Source organism: Triticum dicoccoides, chromosome 6B (genome assembly GCF_002162155.2).
Source record: "Triticum dicoccoides isolate Atlit2015 ecotype Zavitan chromosome 6B, WEW_v2.0, whole genome shotgun sequence".
NCBI lineage: Eukaryota > Viridiplantae > Streptophyta > Magnoliopsida > Poales > Poaceae > Triticum > Triticum dicoccoides.
In genome coordinates this window covers 596,780,694-596,792,525 of record NC_041391.1, presented here as the reverse complement: position 1 = coordinate 596,792,525, position 11,832 = coordinate 596,780,694, and the positions used below count along the sequence as shown (strand labels likewise).

Genomic DNA, 11,832 nt, shown 5'->3' with positions numbered 1-11,832 from the left:
TAAAGGGTATGTTCAGTGATTAAGACGAAGGATAGAAACAGGTTCTGCATATTTTGAAGGCCATTTTTCGATCAAAGTAAGGATTAAACAGAAGCGTGACTAAGGACTATGATGAACTCATAAGAATTGCAGAAACTCTAACGGAGATCTATGGTGGAGAAGATAAGGTGCTTACTGGATCCGATGAGCAAGGAAGAGGCACCACAGTTTCTCTGGTCCCGTTCAGGTCGATGCAGCGGCCGAGGTCGAGTAAGATGATGAGCTTCACGGCGGCGGTAGTGCTCAGGCGTGCAGATGCATCACAGAGTGAGGTGGAAGACGAGAAGGAAAAGAGGGGAAAATGAAAGGAGGGCTGCTTGATCCTATTTATAAGGAGAAGGGTAACAGGTGGGCGCGAAAAACGAGGAGGCCAAAGAATGACTATCCAGCCGCTCGGAGGCCTCGATTTTCGGGATGGTTATTAATGATAAGGATCTGTTAAGATATATTGGGTATTGTGCAAAATTAATGGCAGATGACGTCATGGCGGGTTTCCGTAATTCCAGGAAATGACATCATGGTGGGTTACAATATCTAACAAGAACAAGCGAACAAGGATTTTTTCTAAGTGTTAAAGATTGACATGAACAAGTTCATATCAACCTGGGGCCTAATATTGGGGATATAGCTATTGGGTATGACCCACCCAGGAGGGGCCGGGTTATACAAATGGCGATTTATCATCACAAAGCCCATGAAGGTGTCAAAGATGGCAGTTCATGAGGATGACTTACTAAAGAGCCCAAAGCCCAAAGGCGGCTTAAGGCCCATAAGGGTAAATTGCCATATTAGTCACTGAGCCGTACATGTTGTTTATTAGCCGGCCGGGACTCCGTGAGCCGCTGGGCGTCAACCTGTGTATATAAAGGGACGACCCGGCAGCGGTTTAGGGCAAGAAACAAGAGATCGAAAGCTAGGTCAAGCGAAATCGCTCCCTGGTAATCGAGACATAAGCAATACCACCTCAAACTAGATTAGGCCTTTACCTTCATCGCAAGGGGCTGAACCAGTATAAACTCCCTGTGTCCTTTGTCCCGTTTAACCCCTTTAAGCTAACCTAGTTTCGATGGCTCCACGACCAAGTCCTTACACTAGGACATCTGCCGTGACAATTCCACAACACTTTCCGTTCGATCTATTCAAGAGTTCGTACTAAAATAACACAAAGTTATTCTTTCCGTTCGATCTATCCAAGAGTTCATACTAAAATAACACCATATGATACACATCAACCAACTCTAATGTCACCTAGATACTCTAATGCCACCACAATTATCCATGAGTTAATAATATGATACACATAAAACAATTTCATATTTATAATACTCGATCCAACACAAAGAACCTCAAAGAGTGCCCCAAGATTTCTACTAGAGAAACAAGGACGAAAACGTGCATCAACCCCTATGCATAGATTACCCCAATGTCACCTCGGGAATCCGTGAGTTGAGTGCCAAAACATATATCAAGTGGATAAATATAATGCCCCATTGTCACCACGGGTATTCATATGCAAGACATATATCAAGTGCTCTCAAATCCATAAAAGTATTCAATCTGATAAAACGAAATCTCAAAGGGAAAACTCAATTCATCACAACAAGATAGAGAGGGGAAAACACCATATGATCCAACTATATTAACAAAGCCCGCGATACATAAAGATCGTGACATCTCAAGAACACGAGAGAGAAAGATTAAACACATAGCTACTGGTACAAACCCTCGGCCTCGAGGGTGGACTACTCCCTCCTCATCATGGTGGACACAAGGATGATGAAGATGGCCACCGGTGATGATTTCCCCCTTCAGCGGAGTGCCGGAACAAGGTCTAGATTGGTTTTTCGTTGATACAGAGGCTTGCGGCGGCGGAACTTATGATCTAGGGTTACCCCATGGTTTTTGGAATATTTGACAATTTATAGGGCGAAGAGGCGGTGCGGGAGGCCATCAAGGTGGGCATAGCCCACCAGGGCATGCCTAGGCCTCTAGGCGCACCTAGGTGGGTTGTGCCCCCCTCGGTGCACCCCTCTGGTACTTCTTTGGCCCACTAGATGTCTTTTGGTCAAAAAAATCTCCAAAAAGTCCCGCTGTTTGCACTCCGTTCGATATTGATTTTCTGCGATGTAAAAAACACGCAAAAAACAACAACTGGCACTGGGCATTATGTCAATAGGTTAGTCCCAAAAAATGATATAAAGTTGCTATAAAATGATTTTAAAACATCCAAGAATGATAATATAAGAGCATGAATACTTCATAAATTATAGATACGTTGGAGACGTATCAGCATCCCCAAACTTAATTCCTACTCGTTCTCGAGTAGGTAAATGATAGAAGAAATAATTTATGAAGTGTGAATGCTAGCAAAGTGCATAAGTTTGATCAATGATAATTTCAATCACTTTCCCTAGCAGCATAACATCAATTCTTCCTTATAAAACCTCTCATGTTAAAGTAGCAACCAATCCACATGTTAAGGTTCAAACAATGAATTCTCTTGAAACTCAACAACCTATGTTCTCAGTCACCAAGCAATTGCAATTCAACTTATTCAACAAAGTCTAAGTAAGAGCTCCACATACAATCATCATATAGTCTTCCATGATTTCTACTACTCAAAGCATATTCTTAGAACAAATGGCATCCATCGAACACAGAGAAAGATAGGGGCTTAATATTTCGTCTCCCAACTCATTTATGATAGAAATAATTGTCAACAATAATAAATCATGATCAAATATATTTGACTGGTCATATGTGCCTAGATCTTTCCCCACCACATGATGCATGCCAACTAGAGAATAATCGAGGTTGAAATGAGAATTTATATTGACTCTTTGCATAAAAGTAAATACTAAAAAGTAAAAGATAGGCCCTTCACAGAGGTAAGCAGAGGTTGCCATGCGCTTTTTATTTGGATGCCCAAGCTCTTAATGCAAAGGAACGTCACGTTATATTGCCCCTCATGATAGCAACCTTTATTATGTATTCCATCATTTTTATTACTTTGCCATCACAAGTTCGTACAACGTTCAACTTTCCCTTACAATAAAAGATCAAACATATTTAGGAGCAATTTTCATTGCTTTATGCACCGATGACAACTTACTTGAAGGATCTTATTCAATCCATAGGTTGGTATGGTGGACACTCATAGCAAGAAACTGGGTTTAAGGGTTTTGGATGCACAAGTAGTATCTCTACTTCGTACAAATTTTTGGCTAGCAAAAGATCCTAGGCAAACACCACATGTTGGAGCATCCATGACAATATAACTTCTATGCAAATATACACAACCATAACTCATTACGTTGTATTCCTTGTCCAACTTCAACTAATATGCTCAAGTTTGAAAATAATTAATGGGTATTCATAATCATAGAAGTTTTCCAAGATAATATATTTGCATGTGAAGGTTCTCTTCCTTATACTAATCATTCATGAATTGCTTGTATGACCAATATTGTGATTGTCAAGCTTCAAAAGATTTCACTTTCTAAACCAAATGTAAAGCTACTACTAGGCATGATATGAACATATAATTTCAACTTCATGATATTCAATTCATTCAACAATTTACTCATAGGGTGTAAGTGAAGCACAAGAGTAAATGACAAGCTACTCCAAAAAATATAAGTGAAGATCATGCGAGTAGTTATGTAAATAGGTAGCTAATTGTGGACTCTCTCTTATTTAACAACTTTCAGATCTAAGTATTTTATTAAAAAAACAAGCAAAACAAAATAAAATGGCATTCCAAGAATAGCACAACTCATGTGAAGAAGCAAAAACTTAGGCTCAACCAATACTAACCGATAGTTGTTGAAGAAGAAAGGTGGGATGCCTACCGGGGCATCCCCAAGCTTAGATCCTTGAGACTTCTTGGAATACTAGTTGACCCGTTGCACCAAATGGCGCAGAGACCTGCTAAAGACATGTTGTCAATGAAAATAGTTTCATACTGCAAGAACCTTCAATTAAAGCCATGTTCGCGATGTAAATAGTTTCCTTTACTAAGGACAGGACATGTATATATAGTCCATTTAGTTGTGGTCTGCTAAATCCATATGCGCCTTGAAAAAAACATGGTTTAATTTTCAGAGCCTCGCGTGTTTCAAGTATGAATAAGAACTACGAACTCTTTTTGTGTGATTCAAACACATTTCCAGAGTTTTTATTTCTTAGTACATGCTGTCTAAAGTAACATTTGCCGAGAGAGAGAGAGAGAGAAGCATACCCCTCTCTCATTATGATTATTATTAAAAGGTACTAAATTCGAAATAAACAATTTCATTTACTTGAAGCACCTGAAGAAAGAGAACTTAGACATACTTTTACTTAATGCTCATTTAACCTGTGAAGGACTACGCAATGCTCATTTAATCCGTGAAGGACAAAAACATTCCACCTTCTCTGAATGATGAACTAAACTAAATAAGAAATATATGCAGTAAATTCATTCAAAGTAGAAAAGGGATCTTACATCAAATAAGGCTTTACAACAAACATGGTGTTATCTTAGTAAAAGAAATTACATCATTAGAAGAGAAAAGGGAAGAAAACCAAACATGAGATTGAGATTAATACATTTAGGAGGAGGTCGTAGACATCACTGTGATCATTTTGCGGCCTGGGGAGCAAGGATCCATGGTTTTTATATGTCTTGCCTGACTGCTGGAGTAGATGACATGGAAACGTCGTCTCTACCATCTCGATGGCTTAGACCCAGGGAGCCGGATGTTCATCTCGGCCCTCCCCAGCTTCTATCAATGGATTTTTATAGTCAGGGTTAAAGACTGAGAGGCCCTATGCATGTTCAAATATGCGAGTAGCATATACAATACAAATCAAGATAAAGAAAAGAGAAGACCACAAACATTAAAAAACACAATTTTGACAAATTAGCTCTATTGTAAAATCGAGGGAGTAACTCATTATTCGAGAGAACTGGCCATTGACAATTCAGTTACAATTATCAAAGAGAACTGTAAATTACTAACTTAATTACATCATTCTTCACATAAGCTTCTCACTGAGGAAATTTCTTGACTGGAAGGTCACATTTCAAGCCATTGCACTTATAAAACCCAGCCCTGTTGTCATTTAAATTGCAAATTAATCATCAATAATGCACAATAATTTATGACCCACAAACGATTTGGAGCCTAAGGAGGAGAAAATATCAATGCAAATAAATACACACGTAGTAAGATGCATTGCAATAGTCGTATTACTTGAATTTGTAAGCTGACCCGCAAAATCAGATCAATCATGCATAGTACACAAAAGAGACAAAGCTTTAACCATAATTGGTGCTTAACCTTCTTGCTCCTGCTAATGATTTTGGCCAGGAAGGCATCAGAGTAAGGGGAGGAAGAACGGGATGGCGCCTGCCGGAAGTTGTCGATTGGTGTTGACGGCCTGGGCAAGCCATCTCCCTCCATGATAGGTGGCAGTCGGCGGAGAGGTGTAAATATGATGAGATGTGAAAATAAGCTCGAGGAAATTAATATGAACCAGCAAACTGACAAAAGCAGAATATAACACGAAAGTGTTGTTGTGAGCGCGAGCGCCCTGTGGTCTAGTTATCCTTGCCGTACCAAAAGTTATAGTGTCAGTCAGGTCGCATGCGACTCGGGAGGAAGGAAACAATACGATCCATCATCTTCAAGATTCTATACTGACGGCGTCTTGTCAGATCATTTATTCTGCGTGCACCGTTGCAGCTACCAATCTTCTCTGGTACACCTCGACACCTTCCCCCTTCCTCTATATTGCCTAAATCTCAGGCCACCAAGATCATCACCGGCCCCCAATACAGGCAACTTTCAAAACAGTGTGTACAGTGCATGCGATTGTGTAATCGCCGATTCAGGCTCGGAGAAGACGGACAGAGCCATTTTTGCCCTGCTTTGCACCAAGATAGCAAGATGGATGGATTTTGAATAAGTAGTGTGATCAGGCAGGGGATAACTGCTTCAGTCTTGACTTGATGCAGCTTATCTATACTTTAGTACAGAATCTGACTACAACTCAAAACTACAGCTCCATCATCTATGAGATTCTGTACTTGGGCGTATTCTGACTAATATGCATCCTGGATGCAACGGAGTTCAAGTCCAAACTACAGCTCAAAACAGTGCTACTTGATTCAGTACAATTCCATCTGCATAATGCTCACATGTTCAATGTACTTTCTGCAGAAGTATCCAATCATACACACAATCAATTTGACATTTCAGTATAGGAGAACACAAATTCATCAGCTTCAGGGCATGCATAACATAATTGGGATTAGCAGTTAAACTGCATGATGGATCTCACACGCTACATGATTTATCGGTACACACCAGATTCAGTATTGGAGATAGAAAATTTGAGAATAAGCTACAGTCTTTTTTGCACCAGCCTACTGTCCCCATTTTCCCACATGAGTGCGTTTATCCTTCCCTCCTTATCGGCATGCACATGATATTTGAAGTGAGGATCCTTTGAACCAAGCTCCGCAAACACCTCCATCGTTTAACTAACATCATCAGCCGGTTGCTCGCGGCTTATTTTGCCACACAAGCTCCTTGAAGCTCTTTTTGTGAAAGGCACATTCTCCATCAACCCAAGGAAACTGCCTAATGTTGTGCACTTTAGCAAGGTTCACATTGTTCTGCCTCAAATTCTTCATCAAATACCTGCTGTACACGTTGATGTGCTTGTGCGATCGTCAGTGTATCGTCTGTGCATACGTGCGATACAATGAATGGTTCAGACTGCAGCAGCCTTATCAGAGTAGGGCACTAACGCCGGCAAGACCAGTATTATCCCCAATAGATTTCCACTGCAACCACAATTTAATGACAAATTATACGATGAACATGTTAGTGAAACAACCAGCTCATAAAGAAAGAATTGAAACCAGATTCACATACCGTCCTCTCGACATTCAGACAGCTTTTACCATATCGAATGCCAAATCCTTTCTCTTATAAATACAGATTGTAAAAATCGTAAGCTTCACCCAATGTATCGAAGATTGTTCCGAGCTTCGGCACAATGGCGTTATCTCCAATATCTGAAGCAAATCCAAGTATTGCCCTCTCCATGACAGTAGTTCGATTAGGACATTGGGCTCCTACCAGGGGCGGTAGCACCAATCCTCACTCTGCTTGCACAAAACAGAATTTATATCTTCAGTGCAGCTGATACTATACACAGTACTATCATATATTGATTATTTAAGCACATCAAACAATATGGCCAAAGCTGCTAATAAGTTCCATCGAAGGATTAATCAACATTGTCAGTACTATCAGTACAAGACCCATAAGCCATACCTATCTGAACCTAATTCAAAAATGACTAAGCATTATGTTGTCTGTACTATCCTGTGTGTACAAAATGATTCTTCCAATTATTCAGCCGCTGTCCTATGAATTATTCAGGAGCCTCCCCCTTCTGGGTTCGCTGTTGAACGAAACCAAAAAAATCAGAAATAGCACGACGAATCCATAGCTTCCGAGCTATTCTAAATATGACAAGAACTCTAATCAGGTTTATGATTCAGGGCTTGGGGACTGAACTTCACAATTTTCCACCGACCAACACTAATATTGCTACAATTTTTAAGCTGAAGAGTTACTATTTTTTTCTGATGATTTTACTAATTTCCATTTCAGAAGTAACCAACCACTTTTCACTTAGGTTAAAAAAACCACTTTCCACTTTTCCTAGCTATTCTAAATATGACGAATTACATATCGTCGTGTCCATCTGCTCAATTGACTGCTCCGAAGTTCGGGGAAGCTTCAGTTTCGCATCTGCCACCCCTTGCGCCGCACAGATCTGCCCCATGGCGCTGCCCGACCACACTCTGAGTCTTGGCTGCTTGATGCATCCCATTGTGGTCGTTGGTGCTGATAGAAAGTTAGATAAAAATTGTGAACAAAAATAAGTAAAAGCCCCTCTTCTGGACAAAGTAAAATAAGAACTTCTGCTACTCTAATGTACATCCATGCAACCAAAACTCTGAGAAATACTTATAGAAACACTGATGAACAGTTCTCGAAAGACATTCCAGATTTTTGAACAACTACAGGCCATTTAAGTATTAACGATATCCAGAGGTTGTAAGCTCATGATACTCCTACTATCTCACGACTAACTATATCTGAGCATTTATTCATAGATCATGCATACTCATACTATTTTTATGTACAGAATCATGCTATATCTTTGTTAAATCAATTCCAATGCATGCACATGCACAAGTCTGAACTAAACAACCATATATGATGCATGAATTAAACATAAACCAGCCAAGCCCCATGTGAAATAAAATACTCCCTCCGTAAATTAATATAAGAGCGTTTAGATCACTAAAATAGTGATCTAAACACTCTTATATTTGTTTACAGAGGGAGTACTGAATTTGTAAATTGATGAGTGAGAGAATTAACTGACCAATAGTTCTGTACTTCAGCAAGATATAGATGACAACATTCTATGAAAAGAAATCACTCTGTCCTACAGAGCACAATCAAACCATTCCCGGTTCAGTTTAGTATAGAAGTACTACACTACTAAAGGAGAGCTAGTTCTCACATAGGAACAAAATAAGATCAATCACGCAGGGTCCAACATTCATATAGATAAAGAAATATCTATGCAACATCACAACACTTGCAAGGTAACTGTAAAGCATGCACATGGCACATCATATAACTATCCGAAACTTAAACAACTTCTATTTATGATTTAAAATTGAATCTAGTTGTAAATATGTTACAACATTCAATGAAAATTGCCGATTCTATACCTCAGATGTACCAGAAGATGTGTCCATTTTACTCTGCACATGTTTCTATAAAAAAATCATATGGCTCTGAAAAGAAAAATAGCAATGTTAAATGAATATTTTGGAAGTTTATCATACAAATCATGTCAATAAGGGCATTTAAAAGATTCTATGCTTGCAATAATCTTTCAGCCCAAAATCACCATCTGGATTCAAATAAGCATGAATATAGAAAGCGGCAGTCAGTTAGGCACATGAAACAGTGAGCTTCACAAGAAGTTTACGGCATGCTGGTAAGCACAAACGCCGAGGAAGTGGTAGTCAGTTAGACACCTGAATAAAATCAAGCTTCACAAGAAGTTTCTACTGTGCAAAATGTTTCTGAGCATCACACAATCATGTGTAAAGGCATCTTATGATCCTGCAATCAACAATGTGAGCTTATTCAGCAGATTGCATCAAAACCTTTCTCGGTGATTAATAGGCTGGACAGAGAAATTGCCAAAGGTAGCACTTATGCATAAAAGGAAATAAATGGAGGAAAATGACATGAATTTCTTTAGCCTGAGCGAACACTACAAACAAATTCCAATAACACAGAGCAGTAAATGGTCCACATGGGAGCTTCATTAGGCAAGCAACCTAGCTAACAAATATTTGTTGCGTCCCTACTATGTGGTCGTACATGAAGAATCAAGAACACACGTGCAAAAAGCTAGTTCTAACTGAATTTAACTTTCTAACTGAATTTAACTTTCAGTTGGCATTTATCTCTCATGGTGGTTTCCATTTTTTTATAGAGAAACAAGATAGAGGAGAGCGAAGTAGAGAGGAGGCCGTGGTGACCAAGGAAACCTAAAATTCTGGACTGAATAAAAAGACATAAGTTGGGGAGAAATTTAGGTCAGTAGACTGCTGAGCTCCTGCATATGCATGATTTTACAAATGTGATACCTCAGTGCTCCCTTCAGTTTTGAACGACTCAAAGCATCTAATTATTCTGTTCTAAAATATTTTAATGTCTGCACTTTGGTACAGCAGCAACTGTCATGAACTGAATTATGGCTGAAGAATAAGAAAGTAGAACCTAGAAAGGTCTACCATGCATACACAACAAATCTGAACAAAAATAACGAACACTAATGATTCCAAGCAACGCATAACAAAACCATACTTTTGAAATATAACACGGGTCATTTTTTTATGTATTGTATATTAGTGCATTACTTATACAGCAGATGTCAAATTAAGCAGAAGTGGGTAGAAATCAGCAGAAGTGGACAACAAAAGTCAACAGCCCATCACCTTGCAATATATATATAACATACTTTCACCGACCATCATACCGCTAAACACCAAGGCGCATTGGCCATCCGCTTGAATTATTATTCTGCAGCAAAAGAAAAGAAAATACACATAGAGCACCAATTAGAAGGGCTCCTGCACACCCGTCAACGGTCTATATGGCAACAAAAACAAACCATTTGGTAATTCATCAAGCTGATGGTGTGCATTAGGTTGGGCTTGCTTACATGGTACATAGGCATTTAGGCTACAGAAATCTTTAGAGATCAGGAGTGCATGCAACAGAGGGGAAGCTCGCCTTGGGTCTCCCCTAAATTTTCCCATGGTTGGCAGAGGAGGTGAGGCTGGAGGCAGAGGTAGCGCCGCCACTCACGGCATAGCAGAGGCGAGTCGGACCGCCTCCCTAGCTGGCTGATAGCGCTGCCTCCATGAGGGCCGGCCTGCTCCTTCACCCTGTCGCCGGCTTCCTCCCTCTTCCCTGTAGCTTCACCACATTATAAGCAGGCACTGCTTGGCACAGATATGGCAGCCACATTAGCATCTATAGGAGCAAACAAAATAGCAAACCTTGAACAAAACAACACATAGAAACGAGAGAGGGGCATAGGGAGGCGTGGAGGAGAAAAGACCTTGAGCTGCTGTTGATCCTCTCCATGTCTGGGCGTCATCATCCTCTCCTTCCCTACATCCACCAACAAAACAGAGCAAACAGGGAGGGGTGAGGGGGAAACCACATCCACGTCTGCCGAAAAGAACCAAACAGAGAGGGGGGAGAGGGGAGGGGGCACCTTGAACTCGAGTTGCTGGACGCCAACACCGTGGAGATCGTGGTTCAGGTGTAAGAAGCCCTCGACGACGGCTACCTGGGTGGCTGGGTGCGCCCCTCCTGCTGCTCCTCCTCCTCGAGCAGGACAAGGCTGGCGGCTGCAGCGCGAGAAGAAGGCCATGCTCCTGTATCCTGCTGCTCCCCTCCTCCTGTCTCGAGGGCAAGCTCCTCCTGCCGAGGCCGGATCGAGGCCGACAGGCACCGGCAGAGCACGGGGCGGCCGAGGCCGAGGCGCAGTGGAGAGGGAGGGGAGCGGGGCGGATCAAATCGAGCGCCGCCGTCGTCTCCCTGTGCCTGCCGCTGGAGGGAATGGTGAAGGGGAGGAGGAGGAGGCGCGGTGGAGAGCAGGGTAGAAGGGGAGGACCTAGAGTTTGTGGTGGCTGAGGGAGAGAGATCGAGGAGGGAGTGAGGGTTGTGGAGTGCGGGTGATTGGTCAGGGTGTGCAAAACCGAACCGAAAACCAAAAACCAAACCAAAAAAACCAAACCGAACTGAAATTTCGGTTTTTCCAGTTTTCGGTTTCAGTTTCAGTTTTGAATTTTAGAAACCATTTGCTCCTCGGTTTTTTCGGTTTAAAACCGAAAACCGTTCGGTTAAACCGAATTAACCGAAGTTGGAAAAAATATATGTGCGCAAGGGCCAGCAGAGAGAAGCGTAGAGCTGCGTGCTTGTGTCTGCTGCAAAGTCGCTCCATTATATAACGAGCTAGCCGGCTACATGCTGTGTCAACTGGCGAGGTGGGACTATTCTCACGGGAACTCAGCGCACCAGCACGCAACAAACGGCAGTACAGATTTTTCATGTGTTGGGCTGGCAGACTAAAGCTTGAGTGGGCCTGATAATTTATGGGCTAGCTCCTGGGTCCGATCAA

At 41.4% G+C, this 11,832-nt stretch overlaps 1 long non-coding RNA gene across 6 annotated transcripts; it reads right to left on the bottom strand.

Annotated features, from left to right (window-relative positions):
- Positions 1–6,258: 6,258 nt before the first annotated feature.
- On the bottom strand, positions 6,259–11,613 carry LOC119320994. Of its 6 annotated transcripts, none has more exons than XR_005155079.1 (9): positions 10,924–11,613; positions 10,765–10,817; positions 10,363–10,642; positions 10,136–10,220; positions 9,164–9,251; positions 8,852–8,917; positions 8,497–8,559; positions 6,966–7,949; positions 6,259–6,874 (listed from the first exon to the last, which is right to left on the bottom strand). It is a non-coding gene; the product is annotated as an uncharacterized LOC119320994 (long non-coding RNA). The 6 variants fall into 6 exon arrangements; XR_005155080.1 differs by having other exon boundaries at positions 8,497–8,554; XR_005155081.1 differs by lacking the exon at positions 8,497–8,559 and having other exon boundaries at positions 6,966–7,198; positions 7,371–7,949.
- Between the last annotated feature and the right edge of the window lie 219 nt (positions 11,614–11,832).